Genomic DNA, 20,221 nt, shown 5'->3' on the forward strand with positions numbered 1-20,221 from the left:
ACATTATGAAGCAAGGTTTGGGTAGTGAAACTTTATTTGATTCACATAATTAGTTTATAAATTAACTAAAATTACAATATAACAACATTAGTATCAACTTTCCTTGATAAATATACTTGTATGATACAATAATTCTATTTGTGAAAAAAATTAGAGACATTTATGGAATGAGAGAATATTTAGATATGTGGAATACTTATTCTGTGTTACTTAAAGATGTTGTATAAGAAACAAAAATTGATTTGTTATATAGTATACATTTCAAAGTACTTACATTTCTAACATTAATATAGGAATGATAAAAATAACTTTGTAGTTTCATGGAGAGCACAAATGAGACAATGCTCCCTTGGACAGTAAAAAGACAACATATAGCTGCAAAAAATATGCTTATGTTAATGTGCATGTATAAATGACAAAAGAAATTGCGAAAATTTTTTCCAATGTAAATGTAGTTCATTGTTTGTTGGCATTAAAGACATGTCTTCCCTCTAATTATATGTTTTAGAAGTTCCTATAGAGCCAAAAGGAATTGTACATAGAATATACTAGGAAATAAGGAAAGTAGGTCTTCTACAGGAAATAAAATCTTCATATTTAAGATCCTGTTCATTGTTGCTGTTATTCTTTAGAATCAAATGAAAATATATTTTAAAAGCCTATTTTTCCTATTTAGATTTAATTATTTACTGCCATGGTATAAACTAGCCAATATTTAGCCATGAAACTTAATGATGTGAAAAATTATTTGATCTCTCATTTGCCCTTTATATATCTTAGTTGTTAGAATTACTGCTAATTTTACTATTGCTGGAGGTGACTTTATATATGAACAAGACCAGAACCAATACCTTTCTGAGCTTTTATAGACTCCATTTGTGTTGTCTCTTTTGCTTCACTTCTGATGTGCTGCTTCTCCTACTTAGCAGCACAATAGAAATTTGATTGTTGATTTGCCTATGTTGTTAAGTGTTATTCTAAGACTTTTTATAGCTAGAAAGTTTGCAAACAGGTGTGCTCCCCTCTTTCTCATTGTATGTGGGTTCTAAATTCATGATTATATACAGGCAGAGACAGCAGAGAATGTCCAGTGTCCTGTTCCACAACATTCCAGTTTCTTTACTGAACCTGGGAATTATATGGTCAGACAGGAAACCCGCTTGAGCTTCTTATCTTCATATCCTACAGATCTGAGATTATAAACATATGATTGGCCATACCCATATTCTTGCATTGATGCTGGGGATTTGAAGTAAGGTTTGAACACTTGTACAATAAGCATTTTTACATGCTGATCATTTCTCTAGCTCTTATCATCAGGGCTTATCTTTGGTTTTTAAAAATATGTTTTTAATTGAAATAGAATTATGTCACTTTCCCCAATCCATCTCCTCCTTGCAGTCCCTCTGAGCTACCTTCTCTCAAACCTCTCCTATACCTCCCCTATCTCAAGTTGATGACATATTTTCTTTGATTATTTTTGTTGCATAAATATATATGAATGTTAGCCCATGCTACAAACATAGTGCTTGTAGTCTGATTTTGTTGTTTGTGCATATATAGTTTCAAGGCTGACCATTCTGCAGTTGATAACAGTAAGGTAGCTCATTATGTATTGATGTGACCCTGTGAAACTTTCCCTCTTCTATGTTATCATGTCTATTGCTACTGCCATTATTCCAGCCTTGTTTATGCAGCTATCTCATGGAGAGACTGTTTTACCACAAAGGTCCTGGTATTCTAACTCTAAAAATCTTTCTGTTCCTTCTTAATGTTCCCTAAGATATATATTTAGGAGATGTGATGCAGGTATATGCATTCGTGCTGGGTTTCCCATGATCCATTGTTCTCTTCACTATGTCCAATTCTGGTTTTCTATGATCATCTCCATTTGTTCTACATAGAGGTTTCTCTGATGAGGTGTCTACCACTCTAGCGCTCTACCACTGAGCTAAATCCCCAAACCCTATGGACCAGTTTTTATTCCCCTCTCAGTCCACCCTCCTACAGTTCCTCATCTCATTCCTCTTCCTCCATATCCAAGAGGTTTTCCCCACCTCCACCCAACCATACCTCCCTAGTCCCTGGGACCTCAAGTCTCTTAATAGTTAGGTGCATCTTCTCTCACTGAGGCCAGACCAGGCAGTCCTCTGCTGTATATGTGTTGGAGACCTTATATTAGCTGATGTGTGCTACCTGGTTGGTGGCACAGGTTCTGAGAGATTTTGGGAGGTCCAGGTTAGTTGAAACTCTTGGTCTTTCTATAGTGTCACCCTCCTACTCAGCTCCTTTCAGCCTTTCCCTAATTCAACCATAGGGATCACCAGCTTCTGTCCATTGGTTGGGTGTAAGTATCAGCATCTGACACTTTCAGCTACTTGTTGGGCCTCTTGGAGGTCCACCATGCTAGGCTCCTGTCTGTGAGCACACCATAACATCGGAAATAGTCAGGCCTTAGAGCTTCCCCTTGAGCTGGATCCCAATTTGGACCTGTCACTGGACTTCTTTTCCCTTAGATTCTTCTCCATTTTTGGCCCTGCAGTTCTTTTAGACAGGAACAATTCAGGATTAGAAATTTTGACTGTAGGATGGCAACCCCATCCCTCTAACTTGTTGTCCTGTCTTTCTACTGGAGGTGTACTCAACAAGGTCTCTCTCCCCACTGTATGGAATTTCATCTAGGATCCCCCCACTTTGAGTCCAGAGAGTCTCTCACCTCCCAGGTCTCTGATACATTCTAGAGAGTTCCCCCACCTCCTACTTCCCAAGGTTGCCTGTTTCCATTCTTTCAGCTGGCCCTCAGGGCTTCAATCCTGTTCTGCCCAGTACCTGATCATGTTCCCCCTTTCTCCTCCCTATCCCCTCTCCAACCCAGGTCCCTCCCTCCCTGCCTTCCTGTGGTTGTTTTCTTCTCCTCCCCAAGTGGAATTGAAGCATCCTCACTTGGGCCCTTCAGCTGTAAACCTTCTTGAATTCTGTGGATTTTATACTGTGTATTCTGTACTTTTTGAACTAATATCCATTTATTAGTGAGTACATAACATGCAAGTCCTTTTGTGTCTGAGTTACCTCACTCAGGATATTTTCTAGTTCCATGCATTTGCCTGCTAAACTCATGACTTCCTTCTTAATAGCTGAGTGGTATTCCAATGTGTAAATGTACCACATTGCCTGTATCCATTCTTCCATTGTGGACCACCTCAGGGTCATTTCCTTTAAGTGTTTTTCAATCATTCAAGAGTCCTCTATTGTGGATTCTTTGTTTAGTTCTATACCCCATTTTTTTTATTGGGTTGTTCGGTCTTTAGGAGGTTAGCTTTTTGAGGTTTATATATATATATATATATATATATATATATATATATATATTTGGATATTAGACCTGAGACGGGTGGGTGGCCCCATCCCTCAACTGGGGGCGGTGCCTATCTACTGGAGGTAGTCTTTCTAGGTTATATCGCCTCTTTGTTGGGTATTTCAAGTAAATCATCATTGGGACTTAGTAGCTTCTTCCTTCCCTGGAGTCTGGGACATTCTAGTAGCTAGACCAATGCCTCATACTCATTGGTACATGTTTCTATTCAATTTCCAGACTCCCTATACATCTCTCCTGTCCATTCCAAAATCTGTTTCTGGCTACCCTTATTTCCCACCTGTTCCTCTCTCCTCCCAGGCCCTTCCCTCTCTCTACATCCTGTGATTATTTTCTTCCCCGTTGTATGTAAGATTGAAGCATCTATACTTTCTTCTTCTTAAGCTCTATATGATTTCTGGGTTATATCATTGTTATTGTGACATTTGGGGCTAAAATCCATTTTTATTAGTGAGTATATCATGTGTGTTCCTTTGTATCTAAGTTACCCTCATTCAGGAAGATTTTTCTAGTTCCATCCATTTGCCCGCGAATTTCATGAAGTCCTTGTTTTTAGTAGCTGAATAGTACTCCATTGTGTAAATGTACCACATTTTCTGTATCCATTCTGTTGAGGGACATCTAGGTTGTTTCCAGCTTCTGGCTTTTATAATTAAGGCTGCTGTAAACATAGTGGAATATGTGTCCTTGTTATATGTTGGAGCATCTTTTGAGTACATGCCCAATAGTGGTAGAGTTAGATATTCAAATAGAACTATTTTTAATTTTCTCATGAACCACCATGATTGATTTCCAAAGTGCTTTTAGCAACGTGTAGCCCCACTAGCAATGGAGGAGTGTTTCTTTTTCTCCACATCATTGCTAGCATCTCCTGTCGCTGGAGTTTTTTATCTTAGCCATTCTGATTGTTGTGAGATAGAATCTCAGGGTCATTTTGATTTGCATTTCCCTGATTACTAAGGATGTTGAACATTTTTTAAGTGCTTCTCAGCCATTAGAGATTTTTCGTTGTCTAGCTCTGTACCCCATTTTTAATAGGGTAATGTGATTTTTCTGGAGTCTAACTTCTTGGGTTCTGTGTATACTTTGGATATTAACCCCATATTAGGTGTAGGGTTGGTGAAGATGTTTTCCCAATCTGTGGGTTGCCATTTTGTCCTATTGACAGTGTCCTTTGCCTTACAGCTTTTCAATTTTATGAGTTCCCATTTGTCAATTGTTGATCTTAGAGCATGAGCCATGGCTGTTGTGTTCAGAATATTTCCCCCTGTCTCAATGTGTTTGAGGTTCTTTCCCACCTTCTCTTCTATTAGATTCAGTGTATCTGCTTTTATGTGGAGGTTCTTGATCCACTTGGACAAGGAGATAAGAGTAGATCAATTTGTGTTCTTCTACATGCCAACTGCCTGTTGGACCAGCACCATTTGTTGAAAATGCTGTCTTTTTTTCCACTGGTTGGTTTTGGTTTCTTTGTCAAAGATCAAGTAACCATAGATATGTGGGTTTATTTCTGGAACTTTAATTCTATTCCACTGATCTACATGCTTGTCTCTGTACCAATACCATGCAGTTTTTATAACTATTGTTCTATAGTATAGCTTGAGGTTAGGGATGGTTATTCCCCCAGAAGTTCTTTTATTTTTGAGAATGTTTTTCGCAATCGCGGGTTTTTTATTATTCCTGATGAATTTGAAAATTGTTCTTTCTATCTCTGTAAAGAATGGAGTGGGAATTTTGATGGGGATTGCATTGAATCTATATACTAAATTTGGTAAGATGGCCACTTTTTACTATGTTAATCCTTCTGATCCATGAGATCAGAAGATCTTTCCATCTTCTGAGGCCTTCTTTGATTTTTTTTTTCTTCAGAGACTTGAAGTTCTTGTCATACAGATCCTTCACTTGTTTGGTTAGATTCATACCAAGATATTTTATCTTTTTTTGTGATTACTGTGAAGGATGTTGTTTCCTAACTTCTTTCTCAGCCCATTTATCCTTTGAGTAGAGTTTGGTAAGTTTGAGTTAATATTATATCCAGCCATGTCAGCAATTGGATTTTGTTGTTAGGTTGTGGATAGCAACCTATTGTATTTTCTCTACAACAGCCTATGATATTTGGGGATTTCCATGGCATATATTCATTGAATTATTTTGAATTTTATTTTATTCTTGGAAATTGTATACCATATGTATTTAACATATTTATTTTTCCCAAGTTTTTTTTGCAAAAATCCACCCTCTTTCCTACCCAGAGTTGTATCCTCTTTTTATTTTAAAACAAGAAATAAGTCCATGATTGTTAACTTGAGCTGCCTGTATATACTTGGATGTGTGGCCTTCTACTGAAGCATCATTGACTTCCCTGTAAACTGCATTGTGTACATAATCAGTACACACACATAAACAGTACATATGTTGTAAGTGTCCTTTTAATGCATGACCAGCACTAGTGAAATAGCAAAACTTTAACTCTAATTCATAAATGTATAAGTTTCTGTTTCCTAAGCAATGTCTGCAAAAGCCTTGCCTGAGTTGGTCCACTTATTGAAATATACAGAGTTGTCTATAGTATTATGATTTCTTTGACACTTTTACTGGTAGCTTAATATTATCTAGTTTATATTTCTTAGGCTAATTGCAAATAAATAATGTCTTGGTGCAAGTACATTAATAGGAAATTCTACATCTTTTAAAGATGATTTCTCATATTTGCAAGGTGCTTTTTGTTTTCTTTCTTGTCTCTTTCACATTCTGTATATTAGACAATATGTAGAGCAATAAGAACCATTAGTAAACTAGACACAAAGAACATGAAAGGAAGTTAAACTCCATTTTATAAAGCATAAGGCCATCAGATCTATCCATCATTTGAAAAAAATCATGAAGTCAAAAACTAAATTCAACACTTTAAAAATAAATTTACAGGTACAATGAAAGCTACAGTTAAAGGGCTACATACCCAGAGGACTGTGGTATCAAAACCTGTTTATATAGTTTAGTCTAAACAATCCAGTCTTTCCTGTTAAAAAGAATAAATATTTGTCACACAGGTGAGATACTTGACCAAGTATCAGATTGATTTACAAATGTTGAGCTGTGGACCAAAACCACAATTACTAACGGGCTCCACATGATTCACTTAATTCTAGAAGTTACCTTCCTTGAATATTGTATTTCATTCATTTACCATTATGGCTGCCCAAGAAAGCCTGAATAATGGCACATGTTTACATGCCAATATGGTTGGGGGAACTCTCACAGGCCCTAAACCTTAGAAGGAGAACTGCTGAGAGATAATTACTCTTCCCCAGCTATTGGCCTCCTAATTAATTATTTAATACCATGTTGTGAGCCCTAAGACATATACATACAATCAATAATAAATGGACACATTAGATTGTATTTATATAATATATGTATATATGTACATACACACAAAACATGCATCTATGTGTCTATGTATCTATATATCTATGTGTATCATTTATCTACATATCAATCACACAATGAGAAGAAACTTGAAGCAATGTTTTATGGGACTATTACTGATTATAAGTAATTGAGAACTGTTAGAAAGTTGGGGTGATATAATATGTATATAAGATAAGTGCTGTGCATACACTGATAGACCTTCAACAGTTTGTGGTTGTTCTTCTGGTTTGCATTAGGATGCAAAAGGAAACTCTCCCTGAGCTTCCTGCTTGCCTTTGTGGCAGTTCAGATTGAATTGGGGTGTAAATCTACATGCTAGGAAAGTGGAAAAAAAAGATAAGTGCTATGCTGTAGTCCTCTCCAATAAGATGCACTTTGAACTTGAATAAAGTGGGCAAATAGCATAAATAGTAAGCATTTTACCCAAAGGAAATAGCAAGAATTGAGATTAAAAAGCTTCCCTCTTAATATTTATTCTGGTGAGAGGACAAAAACATTTATTTATTGATATTTGTACGCTGATTGGCAGATTTCACAATGGAACTTATCTGTAGAAATATTTACAAATGGAATCTACTAAATATAAAATTTACATAGATTAAATATTGTTCTTTTAGTGACTATTTTAGTTAATGCTTGATCATTCTGAGAAATGGGATTGACAAATGTATTCATGGACTATCTTTGTCAGTTTTGCCTTTGGAATCTAAATATAGAAATTAAGCTTTTGATCTCTATTTTAGGAAAATTTTTGCATTGCTTTTTATATAATGAATGTTTATTTTAAGGAACAAATATTCATAAAAGCTCTAAGTCAAAAATGATTGCTGAATTTGCCATTTCTGATAGGAATGCTAAGTTTAAAACTGGGCTGGATTAAGAACTTCTTTGTAATGCAAAACGATAACACACAATCTGGAAATAAAGCTGCATCCTCAGTGTCAGGGCATGATAGAATGTAATTCATGAAGATAATGGACTGAAGAAATAGAGCAACAGAAGATACTTGTCTTGAATGAAGCCACTTTTGATGCAAGCTAGAAATGTCTTGTCTATTTGGGAAATATAATAGTGGGTCATTTTAAAATTTCTGTTAGTGAAGATATGGTATGAAACAGTATAGCATTTTGTTTGCTGTGAATACTCCATTTATATAAATAAGACTCATCGTAGGTTGTAGAATTTCTAATAGAAAGGGCCAGATAGAATATAAATAGAAACATTTATAAAGATTTCTTTGAGGTTTAAAGCATGTTAATGTACACTTGTAGTAGCTTAAGATATTGAACTACTTAAAAGTAAAATTGAGGGATGATTTTGGTAGTAAATGACCAATTTCAACTTGTTTAACCATTAATGTATTTTCTTTTCACTCCAAAGACAAAAATAATCATTTTCATATTCATTGTTTTATAATATATACATCACACATTAAGAATTTCCATGTAAAGCTTGAGTTGTAGCTTGACAGAGATGTTTATTGAAGTTATATGAAAGCTCAAAGACAAATCTGGGGGTCTTGGATGTGGGTTGAAAGCAGTCTTATTTCAAATACTTTATATTCTGTCTGATTCCTGATGGCTTAAAAAATTCAATTTGAGGCTTCATTATGTACCTGACACCATTTTATTGGGTTCAACTCTTTGAATAGTTGAATTCGTGGAGCTTCCAAAAAATTAGCGCAAATAAAAATGCACTTTCTTTGGTTTGTGTTTTACCAAAGAGTACACATGGGGAGATCCATGGCTCCAGCCCCATATGTAGCAGAGGATGCCTTTGTGTGGCATCAATAGGAGGAGAAGCCCTTGTTCCTGTGAAGCCTTTTCCCCAGTGTAGAGGAATGTCAAGGTGTTAAGGAGAGAGTGGATGAGTGGGAGGAGGAACATCCTCATAGAAACAGGGTAGGGGATATGGAAGAGGGGAGAATTAGGAAAGGGGATAACATTTGAAATGTAAATATATAAACTGATATATATATATATATATATATAATTCAAACATGTAAAGCAAAATATACAGCAGTAAGGCTTTTTTAAAAAGGCAAAAAAGCAATATGTGACAAAAATATCTCTAAAAATTAAAAAAAAGAAAGAAAATGCACTTTCTTTATAACTTAAATGCAGTTTGTAAGGATCAAGTCTTTAACTTTCTTGGATATTATTTAGCTTTCTTGAGATATTAAATCTATTAATATAATAATAATTGAAAGCAGCCCAAACATCTCTGATATATTAGCTTTTTTCAGTTTTGTTGTGAAGTACTTACTATTTCTACCATTAAATTATTTTTATTTCTCAAATTCTTTTATATTTTATGAAATCATCACATGAAGCTCATTTTATTTAATAATTTAACTTGCTATATAATTTCTATGAGCACATCTAGTCATTCTAAAAATCTGTTTCTATAATCAAATGTTCATGAAGTTATTTTGAATATCCAATTTCTCTCCTCCCTTATTTTTTACTAATGTACTTCTCATCAGCTTTTTACTTTCATGATAGAGTTTATTGCTAAAAATTAAAACCATTCAAAAGTTGAAAAATTTCAACCTGTTACCACTAGACCAAAACATGATAAGCATATTTTCTTTTCTTAAAGACAGAAGGCTAAATAAAATTCATTCTGATATTTAAAAGGCAAGTGTGATGATTTAATAGTTACAGAGTACATGATGCCAAGATTAACAATCTGAGTTGAATCTCCACCAACCACATGGTGAAGGAGAGACTAAACTACTGAAAAATTTCCTAGGATATACAAAATATAAACACACACACACACACACACACACACACACACACACACACACAGAGAGAGAGAGAGAGAGAGAGAGAGAGACAGAGACAGAGACAGAGACAGAGACACAGACAGAGACAGACAGAGACAGAGAGACAGAGACAGAGACAGACTAAAAATATAATAATGGAACATTGATTTAATACCTGTAATCAAAGGAGGAAATATTGTTATTATTTAGTATATTCTCTCCATCTTTTGACTTCTAAAGATGCTATTTTCCATGCAGTAAAATCAAACACTTCCTTTACTTGAAGAACAGATCTAGTTTAATAGAGTCTAAGAAATATGTGACAAATAGTTCTTACTATCTTTTTTTCTATCACATGTACCAATTCAGGATACTAGGACTAAATGTGTGTGAAGTACCTGTTGACATAAATACACTAGTCAGAATTATTTAGTTAGTATTTCATGATTGAATTGTGAATGCAGCTAACATTCTTTAGAATTATTTTTAAAAAAGGATCAATATGAAACCATTCAATTCAAAGCAAATTGATCTTGGCAAGGCTTCTCCTTTTGTACTTTACTCCAATGTTTGAAGAAAACTGTGATGTAAATACAAGCCCGAAGAGTAAAGGATTTTTTTCTTCTTTTCCTCATGGCCAGAAAAGTTTAATGGTGTTTTAGAAGTGATATTACACTTCAGAAAAAGGGTAATGCATCTTTAAAAGCTAAACTACATCTTCTTTACTTTTATCAAATTCTCTATAAATCTTTCATGACAGTTTATTTAACAAAGTGCCATTGAAACTGTATAGGTGATTGATGTGACCCATGTAAGATCAACATGAAATGTTTGTAAATGTCAGCAAAATGTGACCATCTAAAAGCATATAAGGAATTTCTGTGAAAGTTAAAAACCAACAGAAAAATGTTTATCTTATTCTTTGCTTTCTGGTATGCAATTACAAATTCATAGATGTAGCATTGTATTTGATTTTCCTTGGCGCTCATGTCATCAGAGGGCCAATTTACTTTTGACATTTACCCTCTCAAAGCTCTGCTTCACACTCATTGGATAAGTTTTCTCTATCATCTATGTGAAAATAATACAGGCTCAGAATTTTTTTAAAAAATGATAATTATATGTGAAACCATTAGTAAAACCATGAAAAGAGCCTTTATGTATAAATTGCAGGAGGTACCAACATGGGGATGTTATTATAGAGCACTGATCATCCACATGTGTAACCAAAAAACTTTTTGATCTTTATAAATTTGAAAAATTAATTTTATAAAAACAAATATAGCAGGAAAAAGGGAAGGAAATAATAAGAAAACACATACTTTGTCAAGAGTCTAGTGTACTGACATACTCTATAGCGTCTGAGGTTTTTTTTTAATTTCTATTTAATTGACCTTACTTTAGCATAAAATAAATATTATGTTTAGTATCGAACGTATTCTGTCCTTCAGGGTGATATTTTGGTATATGTTTGCATTCATTGACCCTCCAGCAGATGTGCAAAAGAAAATCAATGGAGCTTATGAATGGACAATAAATAGTAAATATACAAATTTGAAACTTGAAATTCAGTAGGAATTTCTACTGAAATAAAAACATTTTCAGTGGAGGAAGGTTACTTATAGAAACATTATTCATCTAAATGCTACACTGTTCACTGTTACTTGCAAGAACCTGCAAGGATCTACAAAGAATTTTTTAATGCTAATACTTAGTATATACTATTTTCCATCCCAATGGTTATATATACTTACTAACAATGTTTTAAAGTGGTGTCTTGATGCCTTATGGGTGAAAAATATTTGCTAATTTTACAGCAAGGCTATAAATAACTAGAAAACTTGTTAAGGCTCCCAACTAAATAAGTTTGTCTCGGGAGTCATACTTAGCTTTCGGGAGAATATGACATGATGAAAAAATTCAAGAAACATCGTGAAACAGGCATATACTTCTTTTTATTTATTTATTTGTGCATCTCTAGTGTGTCGCAGTGAATCCGATTGATATGTTAGAGTGATTAGTAGTCTGAGACAGTTTCCATTTAATTGATAAGCTTGTACTTATACAAGTGGGAAGTTCTACTATAAAGTTTGAGAAGATAATTATAGGGACTTTGGTATAATTTTCATTTTGAAGCAATTTCTAGTGGCAAATCTATAAAGGGCAGATACTCAATACAGTATCCCCTTTCAATATTATTATAGTTTTAAAAGTTTTTATTTCAAATTTTTGTGTATGTATGCTGTTTGAACCATCAGAGTCCAGAAGAGGTTGTTAATTTCCTGTTGATGCCTTACTTGGGTTTGGGAAACAGAAATCAGGTCCTTTGGAAGAGCATCTGCTAAGTCAGCACCCCACCTCCTTCATTATTGTAGTTTAAGTAACATGTTCCTTTTAATGTATTTTATAAGAATGATTATATGTTCACACATATAGTAATATTAGGACCGTTGTGAGAAAATAGTAAATAGTAAAATACAAATCTTTGTGTGACTCTTAAATATAATATGAAGAAGAGAAATAACTCATATTTGAGTGTCAATTTATTATGGAAAATCAATATAATTGTTTTTGCTTAGGTGTTAAAATACAAAGTAACAGGTAGAGAGGTCACATAAAGATGAATAACTTTCAGCTGCTGAAAATGAATCTTATAAAAAATAAGAAGGGACATCTCTTTATTAAAGGTATGAAAGAAAGGGAAGTTGTGAGTAGGGGCTGTGTGGAGAGGACTTGAAGGAGAAGGGGGCTGGGATCTGGATGTAAAGTGACTAAATAAATTAATTAATTCAAAAATTAATTATCAAAGTTAAAGCAAAAAAGAAAATATAGAATAAAAAATTACTATGGCACTGGCTCTTGGTTTTCTGTTTTCAACAAATCGTTTTCTTTTATACATTTAATTTTAATTTTTTATTAAATTATTGTATTTCTTTCCATTTCAAATGTTGGCCCCCTTCCTGGTAGCCCCTCACAAGTTCTTTGCCACCTCACCTTTGCCTCTGAGAGGATGCTCCCCTATCTGCCTTCTTCACTCACCTACCCACCTCTATGTCACTGTCCTAAGCATCTCCTTTCCCTGGGGCATCAAGTCTCTACAGGATTAGGTAATCTTCTCCTGCTGAGGCCAGACAAGGCTACATATGTACAGAGGAGGGACACCTGACCAGGCCATATATGTTCTTTGGTTGGTGGCTTATTCTGGAAGTTCCGAGGGGTCCAGGTTGGTTGACACCATTGTTCTTCCTATGGAATTGCAATTCCCTTCAGCTCCTTTAAATCCTTCCCCTAACTCTTCCATAGGGGTTCTTGACCTTAGTCAAATGATTGGCTGTAAGTATCTGCATCTGTCTCAGCCTGCTGGTAGAGCCTCTCAGAGAACAGCCATGCTAGGCTCCTGTCTGTAAGCACAACATTGCATCAGTAATAGTGTCAAGCTTTGGTTCCCCAGTCCCAAATGACATGGATCCCCGTCTTGGCTTTATTTTTGTTCCTGGATTTCTTTTAAACAGGTACAATTTTGAATCAAAAAAATTGAAGGTAGGTGAGTGACCCCAACCCTTTCCTTGGGCCATGTCTAATTACTGGAGGGTGGTCTCTTTAAGTTCCATCTTCCTACCACTGGGCATTTTGGCCAGTCCTGGGAGCATCTCACATCCCAGGTCTCTGGAACTTTATGGAAGTTCCCCTACCCCCTGCAGCTGCCTATTTCCATTCATTCTTCTGGCACTCTGGGCTCCTCTCCTCTTTCCCCTATACCTGATCCTGTCACCCCTTTCCCCCCTCCACTAACATGTTCCTTTCTTCCTCTGCCTCCAGTAATAATTTTCTACGAATTTTACTACTACAAAATGTTATTTAAACTTAGTTTGTTCTTTTTGTTTGTAAGACAGAACATACGTGCTTTGCTTTAGATATTTCACTCTCTCCTTTAGTCATGCATGTATATATTCATGTATGTATGTATATGTGTATGTATGTATGTATGTATGTATGTATGTATTTGCTTTACATTTTTCTTGGCATCTTTATATTCAGCAAGAATAAATTACAAAATTTTTGGATAAATGCCATTATTTTCCAATAATCAAAAGTAGAAATGCAGACTTTTTAGTGTATGTGGAATTAACGTTCATGTAAAGAAAAGAAGGGAGAACAGACAGGGTCATAGCTCCATAAAACGAGTTGAACTATTTATTTTCTTTAAGAAGACTAGGGATTCACAATACCGGGAGGAAAATTTTCTTTTTCCTGACTTTTTATTGGATACTTTATTTATTTACATTTCAAATGATACCCCTTTTTCAAGTTTCCCCTCTGGAACCTCCCTGCCTCCATGAGGGTGCTCACCCACCCACCCACTCCCTCCTGCCTCCCACCCTGGCATTTTCCTCACACCCGGCATCAAACCTTCACAGGACCAAGTGCCTCTCCTCCAATTGATGTCCCACAAGGCCATCCTCTGCTACATATGCACCTGGAGCCATGGGTCCCTCCATGTGTACTCTTTGGTTGGTGGTTTAATCCCTGGGAGCTCTGGGGGATCTTGTTGGTTAATAATGTTCTTCCTATGGGGTTGCAAACCCCGTCAGCTCCTTCAGTCCTTTCTCTAATTCCTCCAAATGGGGACCCTGTTCTCAGTCCAATGGTTGACTTCAAGCATCCCCCTCTGTAGTTGTCACTGTCTGGCAAAGCCTCTCAGGAGACAGCTGTATCAGGCTCCTGAATGCATGCACTTCCTAACATCTGCAATATTGTCTGGGTTTGTTGACTGCATGTGGGATGGATCTCCAGGTGGGGGCAGTCTCTGGATGATGGCCTTTCCTTCAGTCTGTGCTCCAAACTTTGTCTCCATATCCCCTCCTATGAATATTTTTGTTCCCCCTTCTAAGAAGGTCTGAAGCATCTGCACTTTGGTCGTCCTTTTTCTTGAGCTTCATGTGGTCTGTGGATTGTATTTGGCTATTCTGAGCTTTTGGGCTAATATCCACTTATCAGTGAGTGCATACCATGTGTGTTCTTCTGTGATTAGGTTACCTCACTCAGGATGATATTTTCTAGTTCCGTCCATTTGCCTATGAATTTCATGACGTCATGGTTTTTGATAGTTGAGTAGTACTCCATTGTGTAGATGTACTAAATTCCCTGGCATGTTCTTTGCTCTTCCCTGAACAGCGTTAATCTTCTTTTAATTACACTTGTGGTGGAGTTAGTTTTCACTTTTCTCATATAAGTGTTTTTTGCTCTTATTTCTTGCTGTTCTGGCTTCCATATATGTCCTTCTATGTCTCATTTATTTTTAAAGTGTTAGGAACTCTGTCATTTTGATATCAGTTTTAAAAGAGGGCACACTTCCAATCACTTCTGAAACTTCTTGCGAAAACTATATACTTGTTCCAATTACATGATGGCATCCATAGAAAATTATTCTGTTTGATGATTTGAAATGTGCTATTGCCAAAGGTTTATGTGCCATCAAAACCATGGACTAGATATCAGCATTTTAAGGCCTTGTATTCAAATGATGAAAATGTTTATTTGAGCAGCCATTGTGGAAAACTCTATGGGGCCCCCTCTAAACCTAACATATGACTCATCAGTTGTATATTAATGAATGGGTAAAACATATATAATAAGTATGAACAATAAAATATTATCCAGTCTTATAAAGAAGGAAAGTTTGTAATTAACTGAGAGTTCTATGTTGCATGAAAGAAGCCAAGCATGAAAAGATAAATACCACATGGTTTCCTTTCATGTTATGCAAGCAGTTGTAATTCTAGAAATAGAAGATAAAACTGTCGTTCCTAGAGGCTGGTAAGTATTAGGAACACAGATAATTATTGTTCACAGGACACCAGAAATATTGTTGGAAAGAATTACACATATAAGCCTTGCACACACATTTGATCTTAAGTGTTCTTACCATGAAACAGTATTTGAGAGAAGTATATTTGTTAAGTAACTTGATTTGGACATTCTATAGTATAAAATACATCAGTAGATTCTGTGGTATACCATATATTTACACAATTTTACCTGTCACTATAAAAAGTTCAACAACTAAAAGCCACTTATAATTTTATTTTGACTAATCCATTGGAAATGTAGAAGTCACTAATTTATTATGCATGGTTTAGGGAAGAAAAGGGAAGTATATGGGGATAAGGAGTACTAGTTAACAGGAAGACATATTTTAATGTTCTCAGTTTTAAACCTTGGTTCTCAATAAATTTCACAAAACAAACTAAATAGAGGAAAAATTTTGTGCTTCCTGGTAGAAAAGTAAAGTGAACTATGTCAAAAGGTCAGTGAACAATCATAAGAGATTTGTTGTGTGTCTTGCATTCTACTAGGCTATTCTTTTCATTTTTTATTGGATATTTTTTATTTACATTTCACATGTTATCCCCTTTCCTGGTTTCACCTCGGAAAACCCATATCCCATCACCCATCCTCCTGCTTCTATGAGGGTGCACGCCACCTACTCACACACTCCTTCCCACCTCTTGCCCTGGAATTTCCCTGGGGCATCTAGCCTTCATAGGACCAAGGGCTTCTCCTTTCATTGATGCCCTAAAAGGCTACACATGTGGCTGGAGCCATGGGTTGCTCCATGTGTACTCTTTGTTTTGTAGTTTCATCCCTGAGAGCTCTGGGGGGTCTAGTTGGTTGATATTGTTATATTTCCTATGGGGTGGCAAACCCCTTCAGCTCCTTCAGTCCTTTCTCTAACTCCTCCATTGGGGACTCCTGTTCTCAGTCCAATGGTTGGCTGCCAGCATCTGCCTCTGTCCTTGTCAGGCTCTGGCAGAGCCTCTCAGGAGACAGCTATATCAGCTCCTGTCAGGATGCATTTCTTGGCATTCGCAATATTTTCTGGGTTTGGTGATTGAATATAGGATGGATCCCTAAGTAGGGCAGTCTCAGGATGCCCTTCCCTTGATTCTCTGCTCCACATTTTGTCTCTATTTCCTCCTGTGAGTATTTTGTTTACCCTTCTAAGAAGGAATGAAGTATCCATACTTTGGTCTTCCTTCTTCTTGAGCTTCATGTGGTCTGTGAATTGTGTCTTGTGTATTCTGAGCATTTGGGCTAATATCCACTTATCAATATGTGCATACCATGTGTGTTTTTTTGAGATTTGGTTACCTCACTCAGGATGAGCAAATATGTATGCATAGACACACACACACACACACACACACACATCCATATATATATGTGTATATATATATATATATGTGATGTGTTTATAAAGTTTATGAATTCTAGGTATATAATAAATGACTATCAACATCAAATACTAGTAATTCAGTAAATATTATTATGCCTGTGAAACTGAACTTAGAGCACTAGTTTTTGCATTTTTCTTTAACCTCGAGATGGGAAATTTAACACCCAAAGTGCCTCTTTCTATCCTGACATATGCTCCCAGTCATTTGCAGATGTCATTGATATTCAGGTGTGGTACTGTTGATCTTATTTTGATTGAAACAGGGTTCTAGACAGCAAAATTGATGAGTGCTTATATGGTAAGAATGTTGCAAAGAAAAGTGATAAAGGGCCTCATATTTAGGCATGTCTGGGGCAAGAATTATGACCTTCATTAAAGTCATAATTTAGAAAATATTAAACATATCATGCTTCTTTTAGTACAAAATAGATTATCAATCTAGTTATTCAAAGTCCTTTATTATTTACCTTTAGATTGACATATCTCTTGTCATATTCAATTTTTTTTTCCTGTGTAAGTAACATACAATAGAGTTTCATGAAGGACAAGACATTTATCTTTATTAGGTGAGGTCTTTTCTGTCATAGAAACAGCACAGTCAGTTATGTCATATAATGATGTCATCATATTTATAGCAACAGTTTACATGGGAGATATTTATATATGTCAATTTTAAGGCAGTTTAGTTAGATATGGATAATAAATCAGAAATAAATTGAAAATTTATATGGTAAAGAATGCTGTTCATAAGGAAAAATATACAACAGATGTCAAATATAAACGACATTTTTGCAGTACTATAATTTAGTAACTTGAAAACTCTTGAATTTTATCTAAGCATTTAAAATAAATAAAAAGGCTAAAGCCTCAGCAAGCCCCAAACCTTCAAATTAATATAACCATTTTTACATAGGAAAGTTCCTCTGTCAAAATATCTTGTCACATGAGATTTATTTATTTTTTTATACTCACTGGCAGGGTTGTATTTAGGTATATATGCACACAAACATAAACATGTATTCATAGACATATATTCATGATATATCACTTAGTAAATAAGGCCATTCTTTTTAAGAAGAGTAGGAAGGGTGTTTGAGAAATTTGGACAGAGAAAAGGGAAGGGAGAAAAGTGAATGTACTATAATCTTTTTTAACAAGTTTGATTTATTTATTTTTTTCCTTTAAATATTATTTACTGTTTTTTCTTTATTTTTTATTAGACATATTTCTTTACTTACATTTAAATGTTATTCCCCTTCCTGGTTTCCTGTCCACAAACCCCCATCTCCTCCCCTCCCCCTCCCCCATATGGGTATTACCCGCATACGTTCCCCCTACTGCCCCCCATATTCCCTTGCACTGGGGGGTCCAACCTTGGCAGACCAAGGGCTTCCCCTTCCACTGGTGCTCCAACAAGGCTATTGTCTGCTACATAAGCAGTTGGAGCCCCGGGTCAGTCCATGTCTAGTCTTTCGGTAGTGTTTTAGTCCCTGGAAGCTCTGATTGGTTGGCATTGTTGTTTTTATGGGGTTGCAAGCTCCTTCAACTCTTTCAATAATTTCTCTAATTTCCCCCAAGGGGGTCCTGTTCTCAGTTCACTGGTTTGCTGCTAGCAATGACCTCTGTATTGGACATGCTCTGGATGTGTCTCTCAGGAGAGATCTATATCCAGTCCCTTTCAGCATTCATTTTCTAGCTTCATCAATCTTATCTAGTTTTTGGTGGCTACAGGCATTTCCGATATTATTTATATTTATATAATTTTAATAATTTGTAAGCAAAAACATAAAATACTGTTATTAATTTTCCCAATCTGATATTCTACTTACGGGTCATTCCCAAATAGACTTTCCTTCAGCCTCTGCTCCATTTTTTATTCCTGTTCTTTCTTTGGGCAGGATCATTTCTGGGTTAGAAACTTTGAGATGGGTGGATGGCCCCATCCCTCAACCAGGGGCCATGCCATTCTACTGGAGATGTTGTATATAGGTTATCTCTTCCCTTCTCAGCACATTTCAGCTAAAGTCATCCCAGTTATTCTCCTCAATGGCTTTGTGTCTAAGTAGTTACGTTTGTTTTGCAATGGGTTGGAGATGAAATAGGGTTGTCACAGAAAACTTTTATGCCCAGCTATCTCTGTCATTTAATTCAAGTTTAATTAATTTTGTTTGTACAATATATGTATGAACATCCCTGAAGAAGCCAGAAGAGGGATCTGCCTTCCCTGAAATTAAAGTTATAACTGGTTGTGATTCACACAGTGCGGGTATTAGGAATTGAAGTTCAAGTCCTCTGCAAAAGCAGAACCTCTATTAACTGCTGAGTCACAACTCCAGTCCCTGTAGTAGCTCTTAATTCTTAACATTATTTAATGTTTAGAAGAATAATAGATTTGGTTATAGCTTTTAAATGTTATATTTGCATTCTCTTACTTCCATTTATTGACATACTTTAGATAATTTTCAGTATGAATAATCCTGTGTTTTTTCAAGGTAAATAATTATTTCTTTCCTTTGAAAAATTATCTGGTTTCCACATATGATGGAAAACATAAAACTTTTTTTTCCTAAGATTGTGTGACTGAGTTGAATATTATATTTCCTAAGTCCATTCCTCATATATAATCTATCTTATACATAAACATGTGCATATATAAACAATTAAATATATAAAAGAACATTATTTGTGTGTGTGTATATATATATATATATATATGCAAATTTAAGTGCAGCATAACACATAGAAACAGTAAGAAAAATGGGCAAGCATTAGGGAGCAAGGAAGGACTGAATGTAGGCAATTAGCACAATCAATGAAAGAGGATAGAAAGGTGATTATTTCTCTAGTTATGACCTTGTCCTGAATGTGTTTAGGTTTTGCTGGTGGATTAATAAATAAAGACATGTTCGATAGTGATAGTTGATGAATCTAAGGAAAAGTGCCATGTCTTCATAGTGGCTCTTCTAACTATAAGGAAGATCTGAAATATATAGACATTGGGTTGAATTAGTTTTCATCCATGATGCATTTTATTTGCAAATGTTTTATAATAACACTTACAATTTCAAAAACAGAAACTTATTTAACATTAAATTTAATAAAATTAAAAATTAAAGTTATTTAACATTAGTGATGAATCTTCTGAAAGTTTAGCTAGGGATAAATATTAGGGATCTATTTATAACTTGAGTATTATAGTTAATAAAAGTGTACGGTGTTTTTGAAAATCATCTTGAGGGTAGAAATTAAACATTCTCACCACAAACTGACAATTAGAGGATGTATGTATTGACTATGTTAATTTTATAAAAACTATTATTGTAGTCTGTAGATTTGCTATTGTTTCGCTCACAGAATCTCATGGTATTTGATATGAGATTGGCATATGAGTGTATACATATATATATAT

At 35.3% G+C, this 20,221-nt stretch overlaps 1 protein-coding gene and 1 non-coding gene across 2 annotated transcripts in view; both read left to right on the forward strand.

Moving 5' to 3' along the window:
- Dach2 (dachshund family transcription factor 2) overlaps positions 1 to 20,221 on the forward strand; it is a 487,343-nt gene that overhangs the window by 169,773 nt on the left and 297,349 nt on the right.
- LOC116889473 lies at positions 6,986 to 7,115 on the forward strand. The gene has a single exon (XR_004386425.1). It is a non-coding gene; the product is annotated as a small nucleolar RNA SNORA31 (small nucleolar RNA).

This window comes from Rattus rattus, chromosome X, assembly GCF_011064425.1.
Source record: "Rattus rattus isolate New Zealand chromosome X, Rrattus_CSIRO_v1, whole genome shotgun sequence".
Taxonomy (NCBI): Eukaryota; Metazoa; Chordata; class Mammalia; order Rodentia; family Muridae; genus Rattus; species Rattus rattus.